A 17,316-nucleotide genomic window follows, 5' to 3' on the forward strand; every position below is an offset into this window, starting at 1 on the left:
TATGTGCGTCTGTAAAATATTGCGGAGGTTGAATATAATCGCTCTATAAATGGTTGGAGCATGAAAAGCACGAAAGATAGACTTCCGAGTAAGAAAATATTTTTTCAATTTGTTAAGCTATATACAGAAAATAATAGGTTACTACCTGATCGTTTTGTAATATATCAGGCAAGGCTAAGAATAAAATAAAGGCGAGGCTTGCCGAACGATCAGGCTGTAACCTGATTTTCTGTTTATCATACCACTCAAATCCTTTTTCGATAAATTTAAAGTGTTATCGCTCCGCCCGGTAGCCGCTGCATTGGTTAAGCGCGTATGAATCTGTTCTTAAAATAGTGTTATTCATAAAGACACAAAGTAGCGCTAGTCAATGGAATTTTATAAAGATGTAATGGCTTTATGCTTTTTTACTTTTACAACAAAAGTTTAAGCAGCAATTATATATTACATTTAATAAATGCATTATTAAATATTTTAATATATATACTTTATAAACATGTAATATGTCAAGTCCAGTCGAACACATGTTCGAAGTGTATACACGTGTTATGAATGGAGTAATGTTTTCGTTAGAAATCCGGAATGTTCCTTTTGGAAGTGTGCACGGAAGAGGAATGAATATTTTGCTCCTGAATAACTAAATGTTTGTGGATGGCTTGCGAGTTGTTTACACAATGTTGTGGAACATGTTGGCAACTGGTTTGAACATCTTTTACGTATTTTTACTGAAATTTCGCTGTAATTTATGATAGACTGGACGTTTTTGTGTCCTGAAATTTGAATAATTTCGGTAGATGCGATACTTGAATCCCGTAGTTTTTAACTAGGTGTGTTCGAGCTGAATGATTACTGGTACTTTTTTGCCTTACCAAAACAGGCCTGGGTGGCCTAGTTATAGACACCTTTTCAATTTGTATTTTCATTTGCCTCAAGAATCACTGATCAGAATTGATTTGTAACAACAATCATAAGAATTATTTGTTAATTTATCTTTTGGAAAAATACCTTGAGCTGCTGCAGCCTTATCAGATGCCGAGATTGAAAAACTGTATGCGGACACAAAATTGGAAGAGATACCGATAATAATTTTGTTATCAGGAATTGTTGTGTTTTTTAAGCACAATTAGCAATAAGAAACGTGTTTAATATAATGAAATGTACGGAATAAATAAAATAATTAATTAATTAAACTTAATACTTATTTAAATGATTTAAAAAAAAATAATGGACGAATTTCACGTTGCGTAATATTTCCACGGCGGCCATTTTGGAAGCATATGCGCACTGAACATTTTACGGTTCAATTGTCGGCCACAAAGAGCTGTCATTTGATCATTATATGTGCATCGAATACAACACAATGGTGATTAAGTGTTCTATTCTTTGATGTTATACCTTTAGGACCGTGGAAAGGATCTGCATCATTACAAAATACCTGCGATAATCAAAAATCAGGGAGATGATTGGGAGAAACTATTTACATATTTATTGTGAAATCAGTGATAATACATATATTTGTCTCTTTCTTGATTTTTTAGACTTTTCTGATTTGCTTTAAGGCAGTATTGTGTGAGGGAAAATGATGGTATAAGGGTACTTGGCCCTTTGAAATTTCCGCTTAATGCAGTGTGACTTGCTCATATTCATAACCATCCGTCTTGCGAATGTAAAGCAGGCGCATGGTAAGATATCAATCGATATGGTCAAGTGATTTCCTTCGTTTCCCCTTTCACTACAAGATCTTCTTGGAATCAATTGACATCTTTAAGTGTTTCCCGTGTTTTGTGATTTTTAGCGTGTGATGACTTTTTAACATCTTCGGTTGCTATTTTTTAGTCTTGGACTGGTATGTTTTAATTGTTCTTACTTTTTTTCAGTACGTGGTTCTCTATGGCTTGTATTCAAATTTATGATTCATTTGTGCTGCCATTAAAACACTCATTAAACCTCTCTGATTCATGCCAAATTGGTTGGCAAAATCAGACATTGGAATGTTTATTTTTTATGAAGTCATAATATTCCTAAGAAATTAGAGTTTAACTATTTACCCTCAATTCCTGTGACAAATTTGACAAACTGAAGCAGACTGAAAATTAAACGTAAAAAGTACTTTATTATTTTAAACAAATTTATTAATACATATTGCAGCATTTAGTTGTATTATTAATTGATTTACTTTTGTGCATTTAAAGTCAGTTTATCAATACATATTATATTGCGTTTTATTATTAATCGACAACTATTGTGCTGGTATTAATTTAGATAATTTTTCACTGTTTTGTCTTAGCTTCTGTCTTTTAATATAGTGTGCTGAAATTGTGATATTACTTTTGACCTTTGCCTTTTGCCTAGGAGGGCGTGTGTAAAATGTACAATGTCGTCCTATGTTACATGACGTCATGAGCACTTGTACACTCATCCTTAATATTTGGAAAATATGTTTTTTACACTTTTTGTTGCTTTCTTTGGATGAAATGCATCTTTGTATCAAATTGTTTGTTTCGATGAATCTGATTCATGTGCACAATAAAATATTACTCATTTGTTATGTCTTATTTATATGATATTAGGACACATTGAATGATATATGAACTTCCTGTTGAACATGATATAAAAAATATATGATGCAGTGTTATATCATGCAGCTATCAATGCTATAAAAAATGTATAGCCAAGTGTCTCTTGGATTGAAAACTGGCATAAATCAAACAGAATCTTCGGAACATACCAAATATTAAACCTCTGAGCCTTCGGGTTTCAGAGAATAAGATTTCTTAAGTTTTCACTTTTAAAGTAGACGTTTAGTGCTGGTGACCTATACAAGCAGCAGACCGGAAAGATCTTTATAACTTTACCCTCCTACGAAGATTCGTACAAATCTGCCAAGCGGTTTAGTAGGAGATGTCCTTAAAACAAGTTGTGGCCGAGGCACATCACGCGACACTATTAATAATACAATGCGCACATGGCACTCAGTTTAGCTAAATATAAAATATATTGTCTGATAGTGAACAATACCTTATTATGTTCGGTTCATATGAATGCAGCCTCCTCGTAACATTATGCACTCTTTAAAAAGAGACACGTGTTAAGTTTCTGTCCAAAAACCTGAAACTAGGTTATAACAATATGTGTTTCAAACATTTACCTTAAAGAAATGAAATGTGACGAAACACTTCCACTCTGCCTTGTGACCAACCAAATAATCTGGCTATTACAGCAGACTCAGAGATTGTTTTCTCTCGTTGATTCTCTTTTTTATGGCAAGACACCACCTGCACCTGAAACAAACAGAAAATAAAAGCTTATCTAATTGTTATGAAAGAGGACTAAACAAGTTCCTATCATTTATTGCGTCACTAACACACATGGTTCTCTCTCTCTCTCTCTATATATATATATATATATATAATATAGGTAATGTCTTCCGTATCACACAGTTCTCGAAGCAATTTTGAAATTTAAGCCAATTTATCATGTGCAGAACTGCTTTCTACTAAACAACTTACTACCCTTTTATATGGTTAAAAAAAACGTATATATTCACATCTATTTTATATGCAATAGCTAATGTCTTTTGACTAAAACACATTTTCATGTTTAACCACAAATAGCGTATTGGCACAGACCTGACAAGGTTTCTGAAGCATGAGTATTTTAAAAGGCATTTCTTCTATTAAAAAAACGTTGGTCAGCAAATGCGAATTTTTAAAATGCGTTACGTCAAATAAAAATCCGTCGGCTAGCAAATGTGACATCAAAAAAAAAAAAGGATTTTACCACGGCACGTGACTTGTTTTCTATATACAAAGAATGAAAACTACAGTTGGTTATTACCCCCGATATACCAACGGTTGTTTAAATTGACGTCACTTTGATTGTCCGCGCACTGTTTATGAATGAAGACGACGTCAATTGACTTTAATTGTTGTGGTGACGTCACGTTTTCGCGGAAAAGTGGAGGACATTCGGTTAATATAATTCTCATTTATAACCTTTAAATCGCGGATAACTTATTAATGAAATCGTGTAAGAATCGAAATAATCGACGGGTAACCGTTGGTTATTGCGGTAATAACCAACGGTATGTCGTTCCGATGCTTGTTATCAAACCACGAGGGCGTAGCCCTCGTGGTTTAATTCCTACGCATCGGAACTCCATACCGTTGGTTATTACCGCAATAACCAACGGTTACCCGTCTATTATTTCTTAATTCTACCACGGCACGTGACTTGTTTTCTATATACAAAGAAGGAAACCTACCGTTGGTTATTACCCCGATATACCACCGGTTGTTTAAAGTGACGTCACTTTGATTGTCCGCGCACTGTTTATAATGGAAGACGACGTCATTTGATTTTCATTGTTGTGGTGACGTCATGTTTTCGCGGAAAATTGGAGGATGTTCGGTTAATATAATTCTCATTTATAACCTTTAAATCGCTGATAACTTATAAATGAAATCGTGTTTCACTAGGTTGCTGATTAAAATAATTGTATTTATGTCTAAATGTAAACGAATTTAAGCAGCATTGGCCCTTACATAACAACCGGACCAGGAAGTATCGATCCTTAACAATTTGACCACTGTCATAACATGCAACTGTATGGTTGAGAGTTTGCCCTTGTTTATTTTGAACTATTTGTCCACTAGACACAGCTCGTTCGAGATATGTCCTGTAAAGCTATAACAAAAGATACAAAACGAAAATCCGTGTAAATTGGATAGGATTTTACTTGTGAGTTAACCTATAGGAACGGTAACACTGCGAGGAGTGTTTTTAACTTTTTATAACGTAACTGAGTCCCTACCCGTGGAAAGCAGATTAAATAGTTACGTAAAATATGTTATAATTTAAGACGACTCTAGAAGATTTAATTTTAACTCTATGTAGAGGTCAAAGTTCTCATCCATGATTTTTATTTGTTTTGGTCGTTGTCAACACTCAACACCAGAGCAGATACACTTCAACTGAGGCCATGCAACGAAATCACTTTATCTTGTTTTATTATGAAATACATGTACTGTATTCATAAATATAAAAAACATGCGTCTTCACACGGGTACATAAAAAACGCAACTGTTTAAAATCGAGCTCCTAAACGGAAAGTTATTTATTTTAACACAATGATCTGCTTAGTTACTAGAGAAACATGTGCAGTTTTTTTTTATTACTGATATAATTTGCTTTATAGTGTTGTTTGTTTTCAACACACATCTCAATAACAACAAGAATAAGCATATGAAGCAGCAAAACTTGTTGGTCTCTTACATATACTCAAGTATCATATGTAATTTTTTTTAATGCACATACACGTGTTTAAGTTATATACTAAAAAAATCACTTTATTTACTTAGGTATTAACTTGGTTATGCTTTAAGAGTGTCACCAGAAAAAAAAAAAACATTTATGAGACGATGCTATGTTATTTTGTAAAGAATTAAAAGAAGAGGGGAAAAGCTAGGTTTAATAATAAGAGACTGTTGGGATAGATAAATAAAAATTTTAATCAAAAGGCCCGAAATGTTTGACTTATTTCACAAATTTCAAACAATAAATAAATAAAAGACATATGGAAAAAGATAAATAAAGAGATTAAAAATAAACCTCCTAAGATGAATGGGATATAGGCAAGATTCTTCCATGGGTTATTGCAAAACTGTGCCATTTTATCGTTTTATCTTTTTCAAAAGCAATTTGCTTTTCTAATATAATTTTCATTCTAATAGCATTTTTGAAGGTCTCAGTTTTTGGCTTTTCAGCTTTTGATTCAGTATTAAATATGTAAGATTTCATAAGAATAATTATATAGTTTATCCCTAGATTATGAGTGCCTCCATTTTAGTTCCAAAACAATATCAATAACAGTCAGGTCTATGTTCAATTGTTTACTATTTAATAACAATGTCAGCTCCCGCGATATGGGTTGTACAGAATTACATGCATATAAAACATGTATAATTGTTTCCTTACAATTTGCACAAAAAAGTGCAGCGACTTAAAGATGCTTAATTACAGTTATAATATACAAATACGAATTAGTTGGTTATATGCGCTGTAGAATCTTGTATTGGAAATTGCGTAAAGTAGTATCTATGGTGGCTTTAAAGGTTGTTAAATTAGCATGTTTCCAGTCAATACTTTGATCATAGGAAGACATTATTTCTTCCCATTTCCGTTCTTATTTGGTTTTATTTTCTTCTTAGGTTTGTTGTAGATGATATAAGTATTTACATACTGTTTTTGTTGTTTATACCTTTTCAAGTAATGTGTTATAATTGAAAATGACAAATTCTATTTGAGATAGTTGTTGTTGGTAAGTTATTGTGATACTTTGGATTAGTGTGTAATATATGGGGGCATTTTATAAAGGGTTTTGACAAACTTCAAATGTTTAACAGGTTTTTTACTTAAAGTCGTATATGTGTTATGAGAACGTTATACTCCTTTTAAACCAGTTTAGGTAAAAGAAGGTATGTTAGTTATTTTTTGTATTCTCGATTTATTCAATATAATCATTTTACTTACACAACCTTCTATTTCTTTTGATTTATTCTTGTTCTAATAAATACATTTTTAATATAATGTGTTTTGATAAATTCCAAAAATACTTCGTAAAATTCTGGAAAAAAAACGCCTGAACCAGGTTTTTTATTGTTACCCATCACTTTTGATGCATTTTAAAAAACATTCATATAATGTGAGCAAACCTTCGCATGATTGTTTCTCATTTTCTTTTACGGCGTAGCTGTCTAAGCCAGCTTTTCACCTTACCTGACCTTTGTATGTGTCCAATCAAATTCAAATAAAATTTCCCGCGGCTAGGCACGAATGAATAATTGGACTTTTTCGTATTTGTAAAAACAACTGCTCAATATAAAAAACATTCGATATACAGATTTTTGACTGATTTACACTAACCGGTAATTGTACGGACTTTCTTTTTTGCGTATTGTAACGGAAAGAAAAAAATGGAATCTATGCCATTTTTGTCTGATGGAATAATTAGTAAAAATAGTTCGTTTTGTCGCTTTGTTGACAAATCAATATTTGAGGCGCATATGATGCTTTTGCGTGTGCAGTTCGCGTAAAACAGTGTATTAAAATAAAAATTACAGAATGTACGTTAAGCATTAAAATAAGATATTATAAGAAATAATAAATAAGAAATAGGAGTGAAAACGAATATACCGTAATTATTTAGGACCAATTTACGAAAATATATGTATTGTTTGAGAACTTTTGATTTGCAAGTTTTCGAATGCAATAATGTCGAAAATATTTAGGGGTTAAAATTGACAAAAGTAGCTCAGCTTTGAATATTGTTTTCTTATATAAATGTGTGAAAAGCGTAGGTGTACACGTCAAAGTCATAAGTCATCAAAACATGCGAAAAAAATGTACTAGTGTTTGTGTATTGCACGATTCATTTTACTGATATGTTAATTAATTGTTTAATTACTGCTAATGTCGCTTCAAGTGGAATCATAATCATACATTTTATGGAACTATATTTTCTCACATTAATTTATGCAGGTGTACTGCGGCTATGTATTTGCGCATTAGAAAAAAGAAAACTGAATTTCGACGATTGATGAAGACCTTTTCATTTCAAGATGGTAATAATAATTAATGGTAGATTTCACCAATGGCATATTATGTCTAGCTGTGCGGGTTTTCAACGTACAGAAATAGTTCTTGCTGCCATTTTGTTTATCGGTTGCAATTTAGTTCATCAAACACCCGAATGCTTGACCGCCCATGATGTAGTCCATATAAACGTACTCCATGAGCCTTTTATAATTTTTGCTATGGCGGCTCTGGCACTCAGCAACCATTTGGGTTATAAAGCTGAGAGTTGAATTATTGCAACTACCCACGATGTTGACCTAATTCTTTATTATGGTTTTATGGACACCAGTTTTATGAGTACATTATTGCGTCATCTTTCGATAGGAACAAAATGAAATGACGTGCATAATCTCCATATTGCCATCAGTCTATGTTTCAAGGTTCATGAACAAATATTAAGAACTTTTAAAGTTATCAAAGGATCCAGAAAAGTGTGACAGACTGACGGACTGACAGACAAATTGACATACACACAAAGCGCAAACCATAAGACCCTCCGGTGAAACCAGAAGGGGACTAATAACCATCAAGTCACATGAACTGGAGTATGGTGCATTACGCTGCTATTTATCTCTTGATCGTTCAAGGGTAATGTTTATACATCAAAATAGTCTTGGCAGATTTTTTTTTCTTAGCAGAACACATGATTTACTCAAATAAAATAGTGCAATTAAAAAGCATATGTCATTGAGCACATGTTATATCTCATATTGGTGGTGCAAATGTCAATTAAGTGTCACATTTTGAAAGAAAATTTAATATTATAAAAGGGTTTTATTGTTAAAAAAACGTTATAACACGTATTTTTACAAGAAAAAGTGCATTTAAATAATGCATATTACATGTAACATTATTGGCAATTTTATTTTGATCTATTTAATGCGCATCTAATAAGCTTGAACATGCAGACAATATATACTTTTAACAGAAAAAGATGTTGTTGTTTTTCTGAATTGTTGCAGCATTTATATACTTTAATGTGTTAAAGTGTATTTTTCATCTTCACAAATACACTTTAATTTAGAAATCTATTGTAAGCTTTGCATGCGATTTTCAGGTTTAATACACGTCTTTCTTGTGTTAAAAAAATTTCAGTTTTTACTTATCAAAAGAACAAACCAATTTTTAAACGCTTCATGCGTAGTTTTAGATATTTATTTAAGTGTTGTCATTAAATTGTACATAGCCACATAACAATAAATAACACATATGCTAATATGATTGTTTTTGTGTTGAAATATTATATGAATATAAAATTACATTTGAATAACGTAAGCTTGCTGCTATAATTTATTTAAAATATAAATGCAACCAACCAGTGTAAAATATTCCGCCTGTCATGCCACTGACATCCCCGTCGACTTGACAGCTTGCCTCTGCAGCATATCAATTAAAGGCTTACATTGTCAGCTTCCTGAATTTTAATATGATGCACGGGTCATGTGATACGTACGGAATACCGTTCGGGCCATCGTGGTTACACGTTAAGTGCGACAATACGATGGCGACAATGCGACCATGCGATAGTGCGTTAATACGATAACTACAGGGCGACAATACGATGAGGGGGATTCTTATCTTAAATATTTTCTTAGAGCGAGAATCGAAAAATAAATCTTTCCTCGATAACAAAGTTTGTGTGCTAAAAAAATGCAAAAAAATATATATATAAACAGCAAAATATTCAATATTAGTAAGCTAATGTATATTTTGCCTTGATTTACATACCAGAAGAGTTCATTAACCAACTCATACTTTTGAACATTACACAGTGTATGACTATCCGTATACTGAGTTAGTATTTTTAACCGGTATCATAAATAAGTTTGAATTAAAAATGACATATTTATGGTAACGATAATAGCAAGTCTTACGTTCTTTTTTCATAATCGGCTTATTGTGCTTGCATTTGACCAGCGTAAAAAGCGGAACCAGCTCACACGGATACAATATCTTTAATATTTAAGTATGGTCATTTGTTTATACAAAATATTGTCTCACTTTGTTATTAATGTCTGACATTATTTGATATGTATCTCATTTGAATTTGTATTGTCTATTGTATTGTTTTTATTTGTGTCCTTTTTAGATCTAGTCGTCATGGCCATATGCGTCTAGCTTTACTTACAGTAACTCTAAACGAAATTAACTTTTTTCTACAGCATGCAGTCTTATATTTAATTTGCTTATTATGAATGATTCCTTGATAATTCCAAAATAACTGACACATTTTCATTTTTCGAATCGACATTGCATTTAAACAGTTGGTTGTAATTATGGTTATGTTACAAAATTCTTTCAAAATGCATTTAGAGCTAGAAGAAACTTTTTTGAACGTTTTTATTGAATAACAGTGCAATAACACTGTTGTAAAACCAAAACAAACAATACGCAATGTCACTGATAGACGAAAATGTTCAGATAATACAAGTATAACCCCAGTCCATAAAATTGCATGAGACGGGATGAATGTATCAAATAAGACACGAAATAGAACACCTCGCCGTTTTAAAGGCATTGTTCTCATCGTTTCACGTTTTGTTGTAAAAAATCCATTTATTGTACATTTTTACAAGAAAACGCATGGAAAGTATGAATTGGTGCTTAAAAACGTTCACCGTATATTTAGAGAAATTTTTAAGAATAAATTATACCCAAACATAATTATGACAAGAAGTTAAAATATAGCCACTCCGGTGTGCCTATTCTTGTTCATGTGGTCAGTATAACCTTTAACAGATAGGTTTAACACGACGGTTTGACATAATAAGACTGTATTTTGACAAGTCAACATCACAATTGGGCAAGATAACACGACGGTTCGACATAATAAGACTGTATTTTGACAAGTCAGCACATGATTTTGACAAGATAACACGACTGTTTGACATAATAAGAGTGTGTTTTGACAAGTCAGCACCAGCTTTGGACAAGATAACACGACGGTTTGACATAATAAGACTGTATTTTGACAAGTCAGTACCAGATTTGGACAATATAACGCGACGGTTTGACATAGTAGAACTGTGTTTTGACAAGTCAACATCACATTTGGACAAGATTACTGTTTGACATAATAAGACTGTGTTTTGACAAGTCAGCACCACATTCAGACAAGATAACACGACGGTTTGACATAATACGTCTGTGTTTTGACAATTCAACATAACATTTGGACAAGATAACACTACGGTTTAACATAATAATACTGTATTTAGACAAGTCAGCACCACATTCAGACAATATAACATGACGGTTTGACATAATACGACGCTGTTTTGACAAGACAACAACAAATATGGACAAGATATCACGACGGTTTGACATAATAAGACACCTTCTAAAGAAGACAGAAAGAAATGTAACAACGTAATGGCGTGTACGTGTACGCTGTAATCGAGCTGTAAACATAAGTGCTACATGTATGATAAAAACGGGAGCGCCTCATTCTTCATAATCGGATATTGCCAATAACATATTTGTACATTGAGTGTAAACGCTAAGGTCAAATGCTAAGGACAAAATAAAAAAAAATAATTTCAGATTCGCATATTTTCGTTTTAGTTATGATATTTGTAAGGAAACAGTAAGACTGAACATTGCCCATGCTCTACAATAGCCATTATATTCATCTTTTGACGATTTAAAAACCTGAACATTATAAAGCGTTGCAACGCGAAACGAATGAATAATTTGGAGAGTTCTGTTGTTGTCGTTATATTTTATGAAACTACGAGGATTGCTTATATAAAGTATAATAAAACATCCCGTTTCCATTGTTAAACTTCCGCATGCTGCAAACATGAAGTATATGAGCATATTGTTTTCTAATAGACACAAGTACTGTGTTACAAATAGACCTGTATATGTGTTACATTAGTCGACCGTCTATAATTAAAATAAGAAATGTTTTTTAAAAGGACAACTATGAATATAACCTACTGAAACATGATAACAGTAGTTTCCAAATAAACACTAAATGTCTCAGACGTGTCATAGCAGATGAACGTTTGCATTCGTTTTACAACTTTTAATACACGTATTCAAACTTGCATACAACAGTTGAAATTCACAGATTCTCAGATAAGATTCGTTAAGGTAATTCTCTGTTTATATAAACCTTTAAAGCAAAACGCCGATGACTAAATACAAGTTAGTAAGTGTGCATGAGATGGCAATAATCACAATAGTCATACGTTTCTACTAGAGAACGAACAAATGATCATTCCAAATATAAAAATAATGAAACTCCAGATACATTAGCAGAAGCGATATTTTTGTTTCTTAATACAAAACGCATATATTTGCAACAAAATAAGAACAAAACACTCATCTTACTATCAAAGAGAACGTCCCGTTAATGTCCCGAAGCAGTTATAATAAATTCTTTTGAAATACCCATATTCCATAAAATTCAACAAAAGCCACTTCTTATACCACTTGTGGATTAAACAATTACATAACATAACATAACATAACATAACATTTATTAGGCATAAAACAGCATATTGCAAATTTATTACAATAGGTCTCCTTAAAACAAATGAAAGTAATTAGTGGTGCTTTTCCATTGTTTAACGTTTGCACTTATTATTGTTACTCATATACACACAGTACCCCATGACTTAATTAGGTAGTTAAAAGAAAGAAAAGCTATATGCTTAACCCATTTATGCCTAGTGGACTCTCCCATCCTTCTAAATTGGATCAATTTATTTCCCAAATAATGGGTGTCTAGTATATTTATTTCTATATTTAGAATATTTCTTACAGAAATTCCTTTAATCAAACAACGCAGACCCGGATGAGATGTCGCATCGTGCGGCGTCTCATCTGGGTCTACGCTGTTTGCCAAGGCCTTTTTTCTAGACGCTAGGCATAAATGGGTTAAGTTTAAAGAAAACCCACAGCCCAAGCAATCACATTTGTGGCCTCTTACTAGGAGAGTGTCAGCACTCTCTTCACGTGTTATAGTGTTAGACTAACAGCAAAATTAAGATATAAGTCTGGCGTTTGGAAAACGGGGTTTAATGTGTGTTGTCCCAGATTAGCCTGTGCAGTCTGCACAGGCTAATCAGAAACTACACTTTCCGCAAAAACTGGATTTTCCCTAAGAGACTGCCTTCAAACTAAAATACAATACAAGCGGAAAGTTTTGTCCCTGATTGGCCTTTGCAACTGCACAGGCTAGTTTGGGACCACACTTAACCCACATGCATTAAACCCGTTTTTCCCTGAGCGAGGCTCAAACATAGACAATTTTACTTACTCAATGTCCAAACAAGGTCAAGGTGAAAGTGAAACAGTGTGATACCGGTAAATATGTAATAGTCATAACTAACAACTGTTCATCCCATCATCAAGTACACTTTGGCATAATACACCCTCTATGAGTTAAATGTACCTTCAATGTTGCATTGCCATGATAAAGTTGTAACATGTTGAAAAATTATGTAATTTTTACATTAACATACTTCATTCGTGTTTATTAAGCTTTTCTGGATACTTCAGCCATTTTCTTTTGCTTGTTTTTAACATACGGATGCTTTTTTTTAAACAATGGTGTGAATGGATCAGCCTGGTAAGTGTCAAATACAGATTAGTTTATTTGCTTGGTTAAAAAAATGAACAACTTACCAATGCTCCATGGCTGGTGTTTCAGATTTTCTAAGCCTAAGCTAAACAAACTCATCTGTATTCACCTGTACTATGTAACACACTATATGTAAGTATAAACTTTTTTGCTAAAGAACAGAGCAGGGATGAAAATTCAACTACAAGACTATACCAATAAGTTTCAGCATGTAATTTGAAAGAAAAAAAAAAACAAACACCTTTACTTTTATCATTTACAACGAAAAACTTGCCAAACAAGCAATTTAAGTGTTTTTTTTTAATATTAGAAATTAATCAATTCATGTTATGTATTCTTCTTCAGCTGCAAGTTACAACCTGAAATAAAATATTAAGGATAAAGATGTTTGTGTCATTCAAGTTTTATAACATACGAGATTATATTGCAATTTGTTTACAGTTCAGTTTTATGTGATATCTGAATTGTGAATTCAAAAGCTAATTATTATCAATAACAGTTGGTATTTGGTATCAAAACATTCACATATTTACTATTATAATAGCCAATTATTATCAATTATAGCTGGTAATCGGAACTCCAGTGAGGTACAAACGAAAGTAACCTAAATCCAAAGGGTTAATATTGTCATTCAAATAAGTGACCTGTAATCTTTTGTTAAGATTTTCTTGCACTCACGAGGCACATAACAAGCGAATGTAAAATGGTAATCAAAGCGCTGAAGGCACTCAAGTCGTTCGCTCTTGTCGTCCTTGATTAGCTTGTGCGCATTGCACAGGCTGATCAGTATGCACATGCTAATCTTATTTGACATGCATTAAGCCCCGTTTTCCCTGAAAGCAGCCAATATGTACAGATTTCAATGATAAACACTAGACTGACCAATGTCGTCTTACAAGCTGGTAAATACACTCACTGCAGTAGTAGATGCAGACGCTCCTAAGCATTCGTCGTCTGCAGTGCAGACAGGCAGGGGAAATCGTTCCTGGCATAGTGAGTTACGGTTCTTAGCGTAGCTAAGGCGTCTAAGCACATACTGATTGGCAAAACATGCTCTGTAAATTTAGTCGTGAGCTAACGCTCACAACTAAAACGGATGTTGAAAATCGATTTTCATCTGGTAACAGGAAAAAATATTCTCTATATATCATGGTAAACAGAAAGTTCTTATATCAGTCATTTGTGGAGGATGGTCATATTACTCAGAATCAACTATAAAGTCATATTTTTAGTAAAATCGAATTCGATTTAAGGACAACAGACAAGTTTTAAAAAAGCTGAAACATTCCAATTTTATGGGAGATTTTAATGTGTTAAAGCATTTCCACGCCATAGTTCGCTTAAAACCATCGCATTCAGCGAGTATTCAGCCGATAATAATGCCGAATTTTCACACTTTGCGATCGAGTCGACATTTTTGTTAAAACCAGAAGTGACGTAGTCTTGAGACAACTTTCTTCCGATTCATAACAAAAGACTCGCTATCAGCGAGTGTCATTGTACAGTTCGAAAAATAACGACCAGTTTTCGTATTATACATACAGGTCAGCGTTATTTAATGAAGTTAATTATTGAATTGTGATTTAATCAAGACGGTTTAATAAATGACACTTATTGAACTGATCAATTTAGTTATAACTAGAAACTTATCGTTGTACGAATTCACGTGCAAATTAACCGTTCAACTTTTAACACTTCAATAACGTTGTAAATATGAATAATGTTAATTTGAAATGTATAATTCTTACAATGGTCACGTCATTTAAAACGGATTAATCGAGATTATTCGCTTCGTTTCTTTTTCTCATATCCTGACATGTTCATTTTGTTGAAACCCGATGTGGTATCTGCACGCGATTTTTTATTTATGGTAAATTGAACTCGTTGTTGATGCCATTCACTTCTGAGAATAACCTCAGTTCTGCTCTCTTTTTATTAAATATTTGTCTTCATAAGTAGTCTTGTTTTGATTTCATATTAATATGACCGAATTAAATTGTTTTATAGTACATAACACGAGCGTGGTGAATTTATATTTATATCATAACGGAGAAGCAGCATGTCAAATTTAAACTTTCGATATTATTGAAATGGATTACACAACACTTTATATGTAACGCACAAATTTATTGCAACATTTAGAATTTAAATTACCACTGACACAACACAACAAAGTGTTCCATAACACCCTTACCATAACAACAAGTTTTAGCAAACTGGACGGATTTACTACAGAAGATTTACCAGCACAATGTTGCAATACAACTTTATTCCGAGAGTCAACTCGAGTACCCTGAACACAATCACTATTAAAACGTATTTTAATATGCAATACTTACACAAAAAAAAATAAATGGCCAAAACATGTTAGAACAAGCAAATTCATTGAATTGATATCCCCCATCCCCCGAATATGCTTCTGGACACTAAAGTGCGGCTAAATATAAACCAGTAAATGGGATCACAGGATAATGACATATGCTTATTAGAAATTTAAAACGAACTCCCGCTGTCAATCAATACACGCTGGGTATGCGGATACTTTGATAACAGATGGCACTTCGATACCAGATAACAACAAAAGCCACGCGCGAGAGGTAAGTTCATCAGGGTTTTTTTTAAAGTTATATCATAAAGATTAGTTTTTTAGACAAGGCGCATGGTCGAGTTTATAATTGGTGTATCCTTTTCTATTGCAAAGAAAAAAAATCACGGAAGAATGAAGATTTTTCTCAAGAAAAAAGAAAATTCGGTCTGAAAACAGCATAAACTGGATGAACAGTAAACATTTCAACAAAATAAAACTACTTAGAAATATATTGCAAGAAATTGTTTGATATCCCAGCATGTAGAGTAATCACTGCGCTTCAAAAACTGAAATTTTGATAGTATTCAATGAAATAAAAACGAAGATAGAGCATGTTTTAATAGGTGGTATTCATGAAGTTGCGGATACTTTGATTCCCGATATAGGGCACTTCAGATAACAGAGACTTTCAACAAATTGGACACTGATAACCGAGTTTTATCTTCTACCTGAAATACATGTATGTATATTATGGCTATTCTTACCAAATATATTGAAGTACGAATCAATTTGAATTGTCAAGCCCGACGCATTGGGAATCTATGCATAACGTAATTACATACACACGTAAAATATAACCAATGGCGTTGTTCGTTTTCAAAAAAAAATAAGTGCATATTTTTAATAAGATTCAAATGCTTATTTTTAAAGTAATATATTTCAAGTGACGACCGAAAAGAATTGTCTAAATAATAAACTTGTTTTAAGAGGTAAATTGAAATTAAGAAAATTGAAAATACAACGGATCATGTGGATCAACACGACTGTGTTCAATTGAACTTATAGCAGTACTCTAGATAAGGGGATAAAGGGGTCTTAAAGCTGCCTTTACACCTCATAAAATCATTTGCCATTGGTGCTATGTAGAATCGCATCATGAAGACGATACTAATGCGTAGCCACAAAATTTAAAAGAGATTGGAAAACTCCCTTTATATTGAGCTCTACTTATAAGAAGCACTTCCCTTTACACTTCCCTTTCCATGTTATTATCATATTCCAAAGGGATAGCAACATGTTTGTGTAATTCGTTTTTAATTTACGTCAGTACATACATTTTTATTTATTGCCTGCTTACTTTAGCAGTATTCCACAGCGAATTCTGCATTTCTGACTCACTAAGTAGAGTGTGTTATACCTGGTAAAAAGTGTCGAGTTATCTGGAATCGAAGTGCAATTGTCTTTGAGATGATCGGTAAAAGAAGAGTTCATGAAAATTTGGCATCCGACTCGTAAAACATGTGAGTTTCCTCAAATACGTTATTTAACTAAAATTTGATATGTTGTAACATTAATGGACATATTGATCTTTTATTTCGATTAGTTGGCACGTTCTTGATTTATTTCCAAGTATTTTTATTTTGTTGAAATACGTACTGGGGCCGTATCCACAAAGATCCTGAGGGAGATTTTTGCCTAAGTTTACATATTTTCCCCTTAATTTTCGCTATTTTCCCTTAATTTTTTAGATATTCCTCAAGTATTATCCACAAAACAAAAT

The sequence above is a fragment of the Dreissena polymorpha genome, chromosome 5, assembly GCF_020536995.1.
Source record: "Dreissena polymorpha isolate Duluth1 chromosome 5, UMN_Dpol_1.0, whole genome shotgun sequence".
NCBI lineage: Eukaryota > Metazoa > Mollusca > Bivalvia > Myida > Dreissenidae > Dreissena > Dreissena polymorpha.